This window comes from Durio zibethinus, chromosome 7 (genome assembly GCF_047325235.1).
Source record: "Durio zibethinus cultivar Kanyao isolate XHJ-2024 chromosome 7, ASM4732523v1, whole genome shotgun sequence".
NCBI lineage: Eukaryota > Viridiplantae > Streptophyta > Magnoliopsida > Malvales > Malvaceae > Durio > Durio zibethinus.
In genome coordinates, this window is record NC_143168.1 from 21,264,074 (window position 1) to 21,281,806 (window position 17,733).

The following is a 17,733-nucleotide window of genomic DNA, read 5'->3' on the forward strand; positions in this document are numbered from 1 at the left end:
GCAAACGATATGATTATCTTCTGCAAAGGTGATGTGGGACAGCTAAGGCAAATAGAAAGAATCTTAAAATGCTACCAGCTAACCTCTGGTCTAAAAGTGAACTTCTTAACGAGTGCACTATATGAGATGATGGTGGAGCATCAATTGATGCTTAATTGGGTAGAGATCCTTAGGTGCAAAATTGAAACTCTTCCACCAAAATATCTGGGTCTTCCTCTTGGAGCAAACCCAAGATTGGTATCAACATGGAAGCGGGGTGATTAATTCTTTTAAGAATAGACTGAGCAAATGGAAAGGCAAACTTCTGTCAATATGAGGTAGAATTGCTTTGATAAAATCTATTCTCATAAACCTTTCGATATACTACTATATGTCCATTTTCAAAATGCCTGCAGGTGTCAGAAAAGAGTTGGAAAAAACCCAGAGACAATTCCTATGGGGAGACACATATGAAAAAAGAGAAATGAGGATGGTTTTATTGGGATACTGTCTGTAGAAGTAAGAAATTTGGTGGTCTGGGAATAATAAGCCTTGAATCGGGTAATCAGGCACTGCTGTTGAAATGGCCATTGAGATTCGGCAATGAAAATCAAGCTCTTTGGAGAGAGGTTGTCTGTGACAATTGTAACATGCCCCATGCGACTGTTTGGCCGGATCCTTGTTCTATTTGTTTCCTCTCTAGAGTGGAGTGACATTCAAAAATAGTTAGAATGTGGGAGATTTTTCTAACCTCATAAAATCCAGGTTTTTTCCTTGTGCAGGTAACGATTCCAGAATCCTATTTTGGAGTGATAAATGGCTCAACAGTCTCATATTGAAAGACGTCTATGCAAGAATTTATGCAATATCAGGAAATAAGGTTTGGATGATTAACGAATTTGGAGAATGGAGAGGGAACAATTGGGTTGGGCACATTCCTTTGAGACAAGAAGTTTTTGACTGGGAGAAGGAATCGTGGTGGCTGCTTATGAATCTTCTCGGTAAAGTCACACTTTCAAAATATGGTCAGGATAGATTGATAAGAGCGCATGCGATAAATGGTGAATACAGTCCAAAAGCTTTCAGAACAGAGTTGATGGAGCTTGTCAACGAAGAGATACCAACAGAGAGCCAAATTTGACAAGGAATCACACCACCGAAAGTGGAACTTTTCTGCTGGAATTTGCTGAGAGGAAGTATTGCAGTTATGGAAGTATTACAAGCAAGGGGGTGTTTGAGAGGAGTAGAAAACAAATGTGTCATCTGTAATAAGGCCAAATCGATAGAGCATTTCTTCCTCTACTGTCAGATGGCATGGAAATTTTGGTTAGTTTTTGTCAGAGATGGAACATCTATTGGTCAATGCCAAACTCTTTAAAAACTCTATTTTACGCTGTTGTTTGGTCCATATGGCTAGCTTGAAATGAAAAGATTTTCAACAAGAAAGAGATGACGGCTGACGAATTGATGAATTTAATTTGTACCAGGCTTGGTTGGTGGATGAAGGCTAAATTCCCCAACATTCACCTTAGTGTGCTGAATTTCATGGAAAATCTTGAATGCCTTATGATTCCAACTCAGAAGAAAACTAAGAGACAACTAACAGTTTGGTCTCTTCCACCTGCAGATTCGTGGAAGATTAATGTTATGGATCAGTTTTTGGGAAACCTGGACTGGGAGGTATTGATGGAGTAATAAGAGATTGTAACGGAAATGTCAGGCTCATGTCCTGCAAAAGCATAGGAGTGGTTGACTATAACTTAGCAGAACTTCTAGCAATTCAGGAGATACTCGCAATCATGGTGAAAGCTAACATTAGCTCAAAACCAGAGATTTTGGTTGAAAGTGATTCAAAAGTGGTAATATCATGGATCAACACAGCGGAGCAAAGGCCATGGAAATACGACGTCTTCTACAAAATCACCAAATCTGGTAGCTTCAATCAAGAAGGTTTCTCTGTCATGTGCTTAGAGAAGGTAACAATTTTGCCGATAATCTTGCTAAACTGGGTGTTTTTAGAAATGCTGATTTCGTAGCTTGGATTTTGTAACAATTAAGCGACTTCCTTAATAAAATTTTTAACCTTTTTTTTTTTAAAAAGTGGAGTTTGGTATAATAAAAAAATGTAAGAAACTTGTACGGTATTATTGGCATAAACACCTTATAGGACTAAAGTAGATTAAAAGCGTTTTTATGGATGTGTATATTTAAAAGGATTAGAGGAGAATAAGAAGGTACACATAAGTATGATGGATGAGTGCATATGGGTATTTATTTGTTTAGATTTACAATACTCTATAAGATTAGAGAAAATTAAGAAGGTTTATGTGCATTGATTGTTGAATGAATGATTGAGATTGTAGTTTATGATTCTCTACAAGTAGTGAACTTTTTTTCTCATCTGTGGATATAAGTCAATTGGATTGAATCACGTTAAATTGTTGTCTTCAATGACAGAACCTTTAAAAAACATGGGCCCCCAAAAATTTTAAATTTTTTTATACAAATATTATTTTTATAATAATTTTGAAATTTTTTTTATAAAAACATTAGTTTCGCCCCTTCAACCTTAATGTTATTGTGTTGATATATACTATTCTTTATTCTATATATTTATAATTGATATATAGTTACAAAAGTTATTTGTATCTAAATATTACAACTCTTAATTTAAAAAAAAAATTGCTTTAATTTGTGTTTACTTATTATAAATAATTTTCAATTTAAAATGAATAATAAATTTGTCAACATTATATTATCACAAACATGTAAATTTAAGTTTAATAGATATGCAAGTATTATAATAACTAAAACTGACTTGACAAATATCCAATTGTGATTCTTTTTTTAAATCAATATTTTTACTGCATGCTCATTTTATTTGAAAATCGTTACATGTCAAAATAATTAATATGATTAATTTAAATATATTTTCATTTTTTATAATGTAAAAATATCATGTAAAAAATTAGAATATTTTAATTTATTGTATTAAAGTCTTTACTTTATTCTTTTCAAATTTAATTTATTTAAATATATTTTTTTGTGATTTTTCATTTTAATACTTTAAATATTAAATATGATAAAATAATGTGTTAATATTGTAAAAAATATAATGATTTTATTTTTATAAAGAAATTATTAGTGATTCATAATTAGAAATAATGAGACCAATTGTTTAATATATTCATTTTGTTATATATATATATATATATATAGCATACTTATAATTATAAGTTTTGTTATTATTTATTTTTATTTATTTTTTATTATTAATAGATTTGATATATTTTGAAAAAAATTATTATAAAATATTATTTTGGCCCTCACAAAATTAAAGATCAAGATCTGTCACTGACTGTCTCTTGTGTGATTAATTGATCATTTGATTTTACTTCCACTAATTTTGATGTTTGATTGTATTAGGGCTTTTTTAGCCTAACAATTAGTAATGTAGCTAAAGATTCGAAGTATAGGAAAAGACAAACCTAAAAAAAATTGATTCAAGAGAAAAGCTCGAGTTCGTATTTTGAAGATCGATTTGTATGAAGTGTGAACCCACTCTGTGAAGATTGTTACAAGACTTCCATTGTGATTGGAATCAAGCATGTCTAGCATGAAAATTAAGATTGGTGGAATTTGAATCAATGTGGAGATTATTGGGATTGACTCAAATAATATAAAAGATTTAAATAGAGATTTATTCAAAATGAGATTGGTTATATATTATTTGATGGATAAAAAAACTTGTAAATGAAAAATTCTAAGAGGAAATGGATTCATGATAAATAAGTTTGTATGCTTATAAATAGGTGGAGTCTCAATAGGGTTAGGTATAATAAAAAAATGTAAGAGAATTGTAAGATTTTATTCGCATAGACGCCCCTTAAGACTAAAAGAGATTGAGAGTGTCTTTATGGATATATATGTTTGAGTGAACTAGAGAAAAATTAGAGCATTTACATAGATATAATGCATGGATGCACATGAGTATATATTTGTTTGGATTTAAAATACTCCATAGGCTTAAAGGAGATTGAAATAGGATTAGAAGATAGTGAGAGGGTTTATGAGTATTGATTGTTGAATGATTGATTGAAATTGTATGTTTGTAATTCTTTACAACTAGTGAATCTTTTCTCTTATCTGTGGACGTAAACCGGTTAAGTTGAATCACATTAAATTACAATCTTTTGTATGATTGATTAATCGTTTGGTTTTGCTTTCACTGATTTAGATGTTTGATTAGATCAAGCATTTTTTAACCTAACAATATTCATATTTTGAAATTTGACTCAAAAATTCTTTTTTTTTTTTTTTTTAAAAGGAAGCACTTAAAACTTGGGATTTTGGTAAACTTCCTGTTTGCCACTTGAAGATATCATCAATAAACTAATGGAGTTGGAATAGGAGAATTTCATGAAAATTAATGAAATTGAATCGGTTCGATCAATGAGTTCGATAAAAACCTTAAATACCCTATTTATTGCATTGTCAATTTAAGATCACATTAAAATGAAAACATAATTTAATTTTTATAAGCTGCAAGCTATGCTTTTGATTCGCAATCCTAACTTTAGATATGTTGTCAATGTATAAATTATACGCATAGATAAAAATTTGATAAAGTAATATTTTCACATTAAAATGAGAGAAATTATTAAATACATTTGTAGTGTAATTTAAATAGAGTAATACATTTTTTTAACGTATATTTAAAATAAAAAAAATATGACATGTGTTACCATATTCATCTCACTTGTAAAAAATTTTCACTAAAAATATATTAAATAATTTTTCTTAAAATGAATACATAACTAAATTATTTATAATATTTTGTTCTAAAATCATAATAATATTATATTACAACATACATAAAAATTTGATAAGGTTCGTTAATATGGACTCTTATTGGACAATTTATTTGAATGACATGTAAGATAATACTAATTAAATATTATTCAAAACAATCAAATATAAAAAACTTTCAAATTAAATCATTGAATCATATTAAATATTCAAAATATATAAATATTGATTTGAATTTAAATCCATTTTTATCTAGACATATCTAAATCTAATTATATATTATTCAAAATAATAAAAAATCAACATGTAAGATAGTTTCTAATTTTATACTATTTATCAAATAAATATATTTAAAAAATTATTTAATTATTGAAATCTTTAAAATTTAACTTAAACAGAATCATATGTATATTTAATTATTTATGTTTTGGTCTAAGTTATAGTTAAAATATAATAAAAATCAAATCAATCATTATTAATTCAAATTCAAAAATAAAAAATTATACTTTTAATTCAAAATTTTCTTACCAAATATTTTCTTAGAATTTAAGTATGATAATATTATTTCTTATATATGGATTTAAAATAAATTTAGATTATATAAACCTTAGAAAATTGGCTAAATAAACTTAATTCAGTTAATCTATTTAAACTAAATTAAAAAAATACATATTTCTTAAATTATTGTTATGTGATATGATTTTTTTTAAAGATTTTAAAAATAAATCATTAGAGAAAAATCACTCTTAAAACTCTTTCATAAATCGGGAAGCATAAAAAAAAAAAAAAGGGAAGAGTTAGTATAAACTTAGAAAGTTAAAAATGAAGTGAGCCATTATAAAAAGAATTCTATGAAGAAGGATTTTACAGTTTCAGCCAAAGAAAAAAAGGAAAGGGAGATCCTGGAGAAGTAAGTGGTAGATTTTAGCTTGAGCAAGAAAGAAGAAAAGCTTCAAACCTACAACAATCTACAAGCTATGAAGCTAAAAGCCTTTGAAATTTTGGCTTTCACATGAAAGCTCTCTTACAATTGCATAATCAAGTAATCTTGCTTCCTTTTCCATTCCATTAAGTCATAATGATCAATCAAAGGTAGTATAAAAAGAAGTCACATGTGAGTTCTACTACTATTACATTGTATTTACATTTGTTTATTTAGTGGTAATGTTTGTAACAAATCAGCAAATGCTTATAAAATTTCAAAATTTTTTATTCATGTGTTCTCTTTAGGTATTCATTTTTTTAATTTTATTTTGATCTAATCTTTAATTAGAGGTTTTTATTTAATGAAGTAATTAACAATTAAATTTTATTAAAGTTAATTTTGATGGGCAACTAGCAAGAAAGGAAGTGGAGAGTAGAAAAAGGAGAAACAAACTGCACAGCAAAGCTGCATGAGTCTTTCACACATTAAACATAATCTACTCTAATATTTAATTAGAGGTTTTTATTTAATGAAGTAATTAATAGTTAAATTTTATTAAAGTCAATTTTGATGGAACTATTTGTATGACAAATGCAATTAGAGTGATAATGGACTTGCCATATATAGGGATAGGATAGTCGTTGCTCTTCAGTCTTCCAAGAATGGCAGATCTTACAACAGTTATTGCTAAAGACACAGGGTATACATAGTGCTTGAAAGGGATGCGTTAGGCATAATAAACCTAATCCAACTAGTTTCAACATACCTTTCAATGATAGGTAACTTTGTAGATGATGCAAGGCTTAGGAGAAGAGATTCTATTTCTTGTTCTGTAGAGCATGTTAGGCTAGAAGCAAATTAGGTTAGGCAATGTATTAGTACAATTTGAACTTTACATTACTAATGATCTAATTTAAATAGAAGAATACTAGAGAATTATAAAAGATATTATCATTGCTAATTGTAACTCAAGTTATTAGCAATGAAAGTTTCTTATTTGATTCAAAATAAAAGTTCAATTTTATTTAATTGGAGTAGATAAAATTTCAAAATTTTATTTTGATAAAAAACTGCATAATGTAATTTAATACTTTTTAAAATAAATATAACTTATTTTTATTAATGATATAAACATATAGCTATAGATGCAAATTTTTATTTATTTTTTTATTGTGTATTTTTATTTTATGATTTTAATACTATTTATCACATTTATTTTTAAATAAGTTTATTTTTCTTGATATATCATTTCAATATTTAAATTTTAAGTATGTTGTAATTTTTAAAGTTTAAACATAGGTGCCTATAAAATATTATTTTTTATGTATTTACAAATATTTAAGTAGACAACTATATTTAAGTAGACAACTAACTTATGAATTACCCAGATCACAAGCCAGTATATATTATATAATCGTACTATTCTTTTTTGGATAGAATATAATTATACTGGTAATGATACATTTTTGGTGTTTATTGTTTTTAGGTTCTTTTTATAATTTTCTAAAGTTTTGTATGCTTTTTTAGGGATAAATAGCACTACAACCATGATTTTTGTGTGATTTTGTTTCCACCCACATCTTTTAAAAGTCAAATTTTCATTTACGACTTTTTAAAAAGTATAATAAATATATAATAAATTATGCCACATATATATTTATATGACAAATTTTAACTTAAAAGTCAACAAAGCCTGTATTTGTTTTTTTCATTTGGACATTCACATGAACATACATATGGTTGAGATGCCACATTTTTTCAAATTTTAACTAAGAATAATTTAATAGATGAATTTGGATCATTTTAAAAGCTTATGGATAAAAAAATTATGTTTTAAAGGTCGTGGTTGAAAATAAAATATTACACACAGATCATGATGAATATATGATGTAATTTACTAGTTCTCTTGGTGTTTGTTCATTTAATGAGAGTGACTAATTAAATTTGATATCATGAAACTATATCAGTAAGTAAAATTGCATTGACATCTAATAAAACTATAACATAATATATAAAAGAATCTCTATTATATATAACTAGAAGGATGCCCGGGCTTCACTCCAGATATATTATTAGCATTTGATTAAATTAATCTGTAAAAATGTAAAAACATTTAAAATGATAATGAAATAAAATAAAACGTTGAACAATTAAAATAATATGAAACAACTCTGTTTTCTCGTAATGAAATGACTTGTATGAGGAAGACATGCAGTGATAGAAGTTTTTAATGGTTTTTTACCTTGGCAAAAAACTTACTTTTGCTTCTGAAAGGTGGTTTGTGGCATACAGATGCTTGAAAAAAATCACGCTTAACATCTTGTTGACTACTGCTGCAAGGAAATGCAGATTGAATTCATAACAATATGATTAAAGGTGTGAATTTTGAAGAGATTTTAACAAATAATATTATATTTTGAAAAAAAAAAAATAAAGCATGATAAAGGCATAGGTCTAGATGCAAAAAGAAAATAGCAGAAAATAGGACACACATACCACATTCAATCAATGCTGTACTATAGCCGAACTTGATAACCATCCCTATGCAATACAAACCTTGCTTTGAATCACCCTCAGTTGGAAGGAGATCAGAAGAATATATAAACCAATCAATTGATTACTTCCCTCTCACTTTTTGCATTATTCTCTGGCCTGACACTCCCGATGGCACTAACAGAACCTGGATTAGCTGGTAAAGACCCAAAAACTTCTAGAGCCTCGAGGAAGAACCTCTTATTAGGTACCACACCATCTTTTTCCATTTGCTTCACCAACTTCTGTTGACTGTTGAGCAACATCTTATCAAATTTGTCAACCTGGGACCTGATCACAAAATCTTGGCTCAATTATTTGGTTTAGTACCATTAACCGGCTCAACCAAGCATTAAGATTAAGACCTTTAAAATTCCCAAGCAGAAAAATATAAGATACATCTATTAATTATATATTATGAGAGTTCAAACATTTTTAAGAGTATAAATATGAGATTACTTTGAGTACCCTGGAGTAATAAAATTAAGACGAAAAAAAAAAAAAAGAAGGTAGTTTAGCTTATTTAGGCAATGTGGCATTAGCTATGGAACTGCTTTTTCCCATGTTTTCTATCATCTTATCTTTCAAAAGCCTTCTCATGATCTTCACTGATGGGGATTTTGGAATTGTGTCCACAAATTGCATAAACCTCACTTTCTTGTAGTGTGCAACATTGGAGGCTGCAAAGTCCATGATGTCTATTTCGCTTTCTTTGGCATTTGGGTTCATGACAACACATGTAGCTGGGATTTCACCCGCGTCTTCATCAGGCAGCCTGCAGTTACACAACATTTGGTGAAATAACGTAAAAAAGAAGTTTTTATGTCATGAAATTGTAATGAAGCAAACCACTTACTTACCGCTGCTGCATCTTCAACAGAGGGATAAGTTTATATGTTGATGAGTCAGGAATCACCCCCATGTCATGTACATTATCAAAAAGCCTATCTACCTCCATAGGTAGACCATTTATGCAGCAAGCTTCAAGCATGGCATTTCGGGTTGACGCTTTCATCTCCTTCCCAGAATCAACAATCCCATCAAATATATCCCTAGCCCTAGAAAAACAGTCACGAAAGGCATACATCATTATAAGACTCTCATAGGTGATGAAACTTGGTGCGTATTTCATACCAGTCATCTTTTTGAAAATGTTTTCTGCTCTCTCTTTAAGCCGTGCCTTCCCATAGTTTATAACAAAACAAAAGGTAATACTTTAGAAATTTAAAGAAACTACATTTTTAGCTTCGAAAGCCTAAGCAATAAAAATTTTACCAGACAATGCTAAGCAAAAAATGTACCCATAAAACAAAATTGAGAGAGAAAAAGGAGAAATGAAACCCACTTTAAGATCAGAAACAGTGTCTGAATCGGAGACGATCATGACGAGGTGGGTGTCGAGGCTGAAAACAGCATTATAGAGAGTGGAACCACCAGAACCGGAGGTAGAATCCGGCTTTTCCATTTCCCTTTGAACTCGGTGGCGACTCAGAGCTCAAGAAGGATTTCAAAGCTCCCAAGAATGATGTCAGCAAACTAACTGGTTAATAATCCCGTTCTATTGCATTTCCTGCAAAAGACAGTTTCAGTTCTATCAGGAATTGATTACAATTTTGACTGGAAGTTTCACAAAAATTGGAATTTACCTGGTTCAAAGGGATTGGATGACGGATCATATTCATACATGAACTAATCCCACATCTCCATAAAAGCATAGATTTGTTCCTAGTTCAATTTGAAAGTAATTTCAATTAATCTTTGGAAAATTATGTCATTTTCATTTATTGTTAGTAAAATTTTTTAGACTCCACAAAGAAATATCACATATATTTTTTAAAGTAATTAAAAAAAAAGCTAATTAAAAGAGACGTGAAACATATATTAAACTTTTAATTTCGTATATACAATAAAAATTTTCATTACCGGTGTATCCAAAACCAATTTTTAATTTCTTCTTATGCATTGAGAACTTCATTTGGAGCCTAACTTTGAGAGTAAGGATGGGACTAAGACATATGATGGAGTCAGAATGCAAAATTATGTCCCTTTCTTGCAAAAAAAAAAAAAGTCCTTTTCCTTATTAAAATATGGCATTGACTTAACTAAAGCAGTCAATGCCAATCAAAATATTTACAATTAGGGAGGAAAAACTCGTCAGTGTCATTTTATTGTAATTTTTGCTAGCATTATCAAAAAAAAAAAAATTACAAAACGTGATTTGTAGTCTGATGGATTTGGCATTAATCCTAACAAACTAGATTTTATTTTTTTTAAGCAGGAGTAGGTGAGACTGTATTCGTTTTTATTTAAAAGTAGGATAAGTTGTTATAAAATTTTTAAGAGGATTTATTATAATAATTTTTTTTATGAAGGACAATTCAAAGCAATTGACAGCTGCACCTTCATGAATAGGCCATTCTTGTTCGTTCTAAGTACTGCTGTTTTCAACTTTAACGCGTTGTTTGGTAAGGTGAATAAAAATTTTTTTAAAATGAAAAAAAAAATGGAAAGATAAAAAAAAAGATATTTTTTCTTTTAATGGTTTATTTGGTAAAGATGAAATAATGAAAAGTAAAAGTGATTTTATTTTCATTTATTATTTGATGGAGTTAAAAAAAATACAATAAAAATGAAAATTATATTATTTTATAATTATATCATTTGTAAGTTGAAATAAAAAGAAAATTTTAAAAATGAATATTATGCATACTTGATCACATCTCCTTCTAATTTGGAATTATAGGTTTTTATAAATAAGGGTGGAAAATGATCATTTTTTTATTTTTTTTCTTAATTTTTTTTTTAACTATACTCAAAACTTATTTTCTTTTTATTTTTCTATCCGCTTTTATCCATTCTTTTATTTTTTCACTTTACCAAACACACTTTATTGTTGGTGTTATTATCACTTATCGTTAAAAGTTATCATGAATCGAATCAAAATAGGCCAAGTTCAAATGATTTTTCAAAATCCCTATCCAAGGTTTGGCTAGGCTTGCGAAGCCTAAAATTTTTAAAAAATATTGAAATATTAAAATACATATCAAAATATTTTTTAATATTTTAAATATTTTTAAAAATAAATTAATATTTAAATCTTTTAAATTAACATATTTAATAACTATATTAATTATTAAAATTAATTAAATAATAATTCGAATTGAATCGAATCGAACTCAAACTTAAAAATCTTATACATAATTTTGCTCAAATAAAATCGAACCCAACAAATCAAACGAGTCCAATCTTTGAACAAATCTATTTACTACTTTCAATCAATATTTTCACATTTAAGAAACCAGTTAGCCAAAGGCAAATAAAACATAGTAACAATCCAATGTTTGGCTTCATTTATAACTTTGGCAACGATAATCGAACAAGCAGAGGTGAATAAGGCGCAGGTAAGGGCCATGGCCCTCCAAAACCTTCTTTTTGCCCCATCATATTATAGTAATTTGGTTCATCTAACATTAGTTTTGACTATGGATGATGAATATATCCGAATCTATTGAGTTTTGATTTGACTTGATTTTATAGAATTGATATTTTTTAAATTGGATTTCGCATTGGATCAGTTTTTTTTTTTTTTTAAGTCGGGATCGGATCAGAGTTGAGTTTTAAGTAAATCAATCTCGATCGAAATTTTTATATATAAGTATATTTTTATTAGTTATTTAATTTTAAATTTATATGTCTGTATTATATTAATAAAATTATTAATTGTTACTTTAATTTAAGATATGAGTTTAATAAAAATACTATATTTATGTATAATTAATATGTAAAATAATATTTTATAAATATTATATTAAATTAAAATTATTAAATTAATTTTAAATTGAATTGATTATAATTTTATATATACAAATTAAACCGAATTAAGCATAAATGAATATTTTTTATCAGATTGAACCAAAATCAAAAATGAATTTTATGAAATCGAATTAAAATGGAAGCGAACAAAATCCATCTGACTCCATCCGTTACCATTGTTAGTCTCGACTCCTTTATTCATTTACTTCATTGTTTGGCACTTCTTAATCTTATATATGGCTTCGTCCCATCGCACAAGTGACATGTCAATCAAAACACTATTTTCAAACAGGATGAACATAGGACATACGACCACCCAAATTTCTGTACAATTTTGTATTAAATGTTAATGTCTTATTTAAGATTCATATTTAATGTATGGGCGATGCAAGAATCATATTCATTAATTAATAAGAATGTCCTATCATGCAAATGTCATATATGTAGGAAATGTCCTTCACTTAAATTTAGATTTAATATGTTATCTATGTATAGACAAGAACTGACAAAATAATAAACTTCAAGTAATGTCGTATAAAGGCCAATGACCACTCAAGAATGCATTTGCAAATATCTTTCGCACTTAAATTCATATTTAATGTATTATCTCTGCATCAATAAAAATTGTGAGGTAATCTCAATTTTAAATATGTTATATATGTAAGTATTTTTTACACTTACATTTATATTTTATGCATCATCTATTTGTTGGGGATCCAAAATTTTGAGTTAGAAGGCAGGGTGGGGGGAATTAAACTTAAGGCAACAACATCCAAAATCTAGTTAATATTTGCTACGATAACGTGGTCATGATATGGTGATAAGAAAGTTATTTTTGGGCTTTCAATTTTTAGACCTAAAATTTAATTTCATCAATTAAGGCTAAATTAAAACTCAGAGTTCATTTTGATTTTGAAAAATTTTCTGACAAAATAGAATGTTTACAAATGCCCAATTTTGTACATTTTTTATAAAATGGGAAGTGTATGAAGATAAAAACATCTATTTTGTTTGGGTAAAAAAAAATCAAAAAATAAAATTGCAAAGGCTCCTCCTCAATAGAGGCTTTGAAACTATTAAAAAATGAAATGCTCTCTTTTATCAGAGGCTTTGAAACTTTTGGAAAATAAAATGCTTTCCCCTCACCGAAAGCTTGAAATTTTCAAAAGTAAAATGTTTTCCCATTGAAGGCTTTAAAACTTTTGAAAAATAAAATGAGATACTTGGGATTTTCAAGATCATGCTTTGAGGTATTATAGATCATTATCACCTTTGGAAAACAACTCATCCTTAACAAAAGCATTAAAATTTTTAAAAAAATTATTCCCTTAAAGTGATTCCTTTGATCTCATCTAATTCACCATTGACCATCTTCCAATGTCTCTTATCAAAATTATTTCAACATCTACTTTCTCCTTTCTTTCCAAGCATATGCAATGAATGCATACAATAAATGAAAAGATTTTTCAAATTTTCCAAATTCAATTTCAAAACTCAAACTTTAAATTTTACTATTTTTTTTAAATATGCATGATCCATGGAATGAATGAATATAATGAATGCTATGTCCTTAACTTGATACATGTAAAATGTAATGGATGCAATGAATGCGATGCATGAAATGCAAAAATCAATGTCATGGATCTCTAATTGTGGTAAAGGGTTCTTAAGTCTCTTTTCTATGTCTTCTCTCTTTTTCAACTTTCTATTATGTTCTTCTTTATCTTCTTTAGAACTAGCCAATAAATGTATCAACCAACTTATGACCCAAAATTTCCTTTCACTAATTTCATTATTGGATCTGAACATTTAGATTTTTTTTTTTTTCATTTGTAAGTCTCAAGGATCCACATCCTTTTAAACTTCTTTCATCACTCACATTTCATTTTTGATATGCCCTAATCACTTTTAATTTTTTTTGAAATAATGCAAATATCTTTCATATCAGTAATTTATTTATTCATCATCATTTCAATTTGATGACAAATGGAATCCATCACATTTTCTTAAGAAATAAATGGTGAAGAACAAGAAAAAAAAAAGTAAAGAAAGGATATTCATTACAAAAATAAGTCTGCCAAAGAATAAACAAGCAAAGAAATCATCAAATTACCAAGATAAGTGCTTAGAAAGGTTCACAACATCTAATATAATAAACATTTAGACAATTCTAAATAAATTAATTCATAATTCTTTTTCAAAAACTCATTTCATTAATATTCTTGATCTTTAAGCTCTTCAATCCAAGCATTATCCATACTTCATGGGATCCTCAATTGAAGCTATTTTTTAAGTCCATCTCAAACATATCCCTTTTTACTTAAATCACCTTTTCGGATTTTTAATTTAATCAATATTTTACCAAAATCAAACAAAATTACATGCCATTTATCTCTAAATTGAAGTTTAATGGCTTGATAAACCTCTGAACTTGTGATTTTAGAGTTTGGATTAAAATTTTTGGGATAATTTATGGTTGAAGAAAAATGGAAAAGGAAATGGAAAAATGGGTGTGAGGGGTATTTAGGGAAAATTAAAAATGTGGTTAGGGGTGTAATTAGTAAAAAAAAATAGATTTTAAATTTGGGGTATAAAAAGTAATTGAATGTAGAGAATAATTTTTAAGGTATGAATAAAAGCTCCCATCATATAATTTCTTGTCTAAATAATCATAAAGAATATCAAATTTCAAATACTATATTCTTAATTTACATAAAATTTGGTAACACTTTTAGTTAGAAACTTCACTATTTTTGGAATACGTTAAAACGAGAAAATAATTATTTTACTTTAAGTAAGCTCTTATAATTTGTATTCAAAAAATTTTGTTTTATTTGAACTCAAATAAAATTTTATTTTAGATGAAAGAATGATTTATATTAAAATTGTATTTGGATGTAAATTAAATATAAAAAATGTATTTTGATACAATAAAGATATAAAAACTTCCTTAAGTGATAAAATTTATAAATTTTTTTGTTATTCTAACTTTAAAAAAAGCAATAATATATAATATTATATTACAAAATACATGATTATGATAAAATTTGTTTACATGAAGTGGCTATTTTATTTAATTGACACGTAACAATTATTATTTTTATGTTATTAATCAATTAAATAAATTCATTTAAAATAATTATTAGTTATCTAAATCTCTATTATACTTTAAATCAAGTATTGATTTAATTTAATAATTCACAAATTAAAGAATCTGAAAAGTTAAATATTTTAAATTTAATAAAAATGAACAATCAAATTCAAAATTAAATTACGAAATAAAAATTTCAAACTTTAAAATCTCAAAAAGATATTTTTACCTTAATAAATTTCTTCATAATTTTTTTATTGGTTAAACTTCTTTAAAATTTAAAATCACAGTATCACTTACCTTTTTTTTTTAATTTGAAAGATATTTATTGATTTAAATTAAATAAAATTTATTTCAAAACTCACTCTTTTAAAATTATAAAAAATATAATAAAAAATCTTGCGCATCGCTGGTTAAAAAGGCTAGCATAGTTATATCCATACACAACCAATAGGAACCCAGCATCAGCCCCACAATCACCTATCACAACCCAGAGACAATAGACCCAGTAGGCATAGTCGAAATAACCAATAGGCAAGAAAGAATACAAGAAACCACAATTAAGCAACACAGACGCAATACCAAACAAAACAATCGACAAGTGATTGGAAACAAGAAACACAAAAACACACAATCGGGAACAAAAAAACCACAATTAGATCTTGATTTCCTATGTAAGAGAAAAAAAAAGGACGTATATTTCTTTGAAGTCGTGTATTAAATTAAAACCGGCAAAGCTAACCACGCAATTCATATCTATACAACAGGGCTTTTCAATTAACCGTTTGAAAAATGGAAAACTCTCACTCGAACATGGCACACACTGAACCTCGTTGGCTATTGTAATGCGGACATCACGTCTGTAGCCATTACCTGCACTAAAACATGAGATATACTCTACATTATTATGAATTAATTGAAGAGAAAGATAATTTGTTTAAGATTTACCAGCCAAAGTATTGGGATAGGCAACCCTTACCCAGAATCGTATAATGAAATCAGATAAATTACTTGATATTTTCAATAATTCTTCGTTTATGATTTTTTACGTCTATGATAATTACACGCCGATTATAACGCGTTGCTCCAAGTGACGTAGATGTAGTAAGGTTGATAATGTCATACCGCGTTGCTCAAAGTCATACCAGCTATCTTGAGAGAAAAGATAAAACAATTGTATATTTGTAAAAATAGACATTTAATCGGTGGATGAACCTTTTTTTATAAATCTATATGTGACCCAAATGCTAAAGAAATGCATAACTGATGAAAGAGATGATAATTCCTCCGTAGGTTTTAGAGAAATGATTTCTATTACTACTAATTTGTGCCTCTTGATGAGTGCTTAAAATTTGTTATTAAGAGTAAGACGAAATTAAACCCTAGAAGAAGAAGAAGAAATGTAGGAAGTATAATTGGAATATGAGAAACAGTGCGCCATGCAAGGTTAATGCTCGGATTTCTTGTTCTCCCGAAGTTTTTGAAGATGGTATTCGCATTTGGAATGCTGATACATTTGACTCAGAAATTCTTTTTTTTTTAGAAAGTGAAGCTCTTAAAACTTTGGATTTTGGTGAACTTCTTGTTTATCATTTTAAGATATCATCAAATATAAACTAACTAATGGAGTTAGAGAAGGAGAAGCGGGAAACTCATGAAAATAGTTAGAGTTCTTTTAGAGAATGTTCTTCTTCATTGTCTGTTGTTTCATTTGTACTGCAGCAATGGTTGTACGTAGGGATGATAACACATCAAATCGTTGTGGGTTTTCGTTAAACTTGATTTTGATCCCTTAATATTTATATTCGAATTCAATTTAATATGAAAATATTTTTTTGATACCAATTCGAGTCAATTTGTATATTCAATATAGTAATTTCAATTCAAAATTAATTTAATTTAATAAAATATTATTTTTAATATATATTTTATTTTAATTATACATAAATATAATATTTTTATCAAGTTATTATCTTAAATTGAAATATTATATAATAATTTTATTAATATAATACATATATATAAATATAAAATTAAATAAATAATAAATATATATGTGGTGCTATAAAAAACTGGACTCCGACCCAAACCCAATCTTAAATGAAAAAAATCTAACCCAACTCAACCTCTAATTTAACAAAAAAAAAAATCTTATTAAATCAATAAAAATCAAAATTCATCAAGTATAAATTATTGTATCATCTCTGATTTATTTCCAATGCGGTGCTTCAGATTCTTCTTTCCATGGAGTGGAGGTTGGTAACACAGACTCGTATTGTTTGCATTGGGGGTTTGGGCATTAGATTTTTCTAATTTATACCATCCGAGAGATGTCTAATTTCTATTTGTCGTTTCATTTTCATACAAAAAAAAAAAAAATTGTCACCGAAAAAAGTCGCAAGAAAGTAAAGAGAAAGAAAAATGATATAGCGTGTGCTATGCTTTCTGGTTTTGTGTCTAAAAATAAAGAAAACGAACACTTCGATGTTACTATTGTTTTGTTTGCATTTTTTGCTACTGTTTTTTCTTTCTCAACGTGCAAAACTTGTTGAAACTAACAATAGTTCTCAACAGACTAACATTG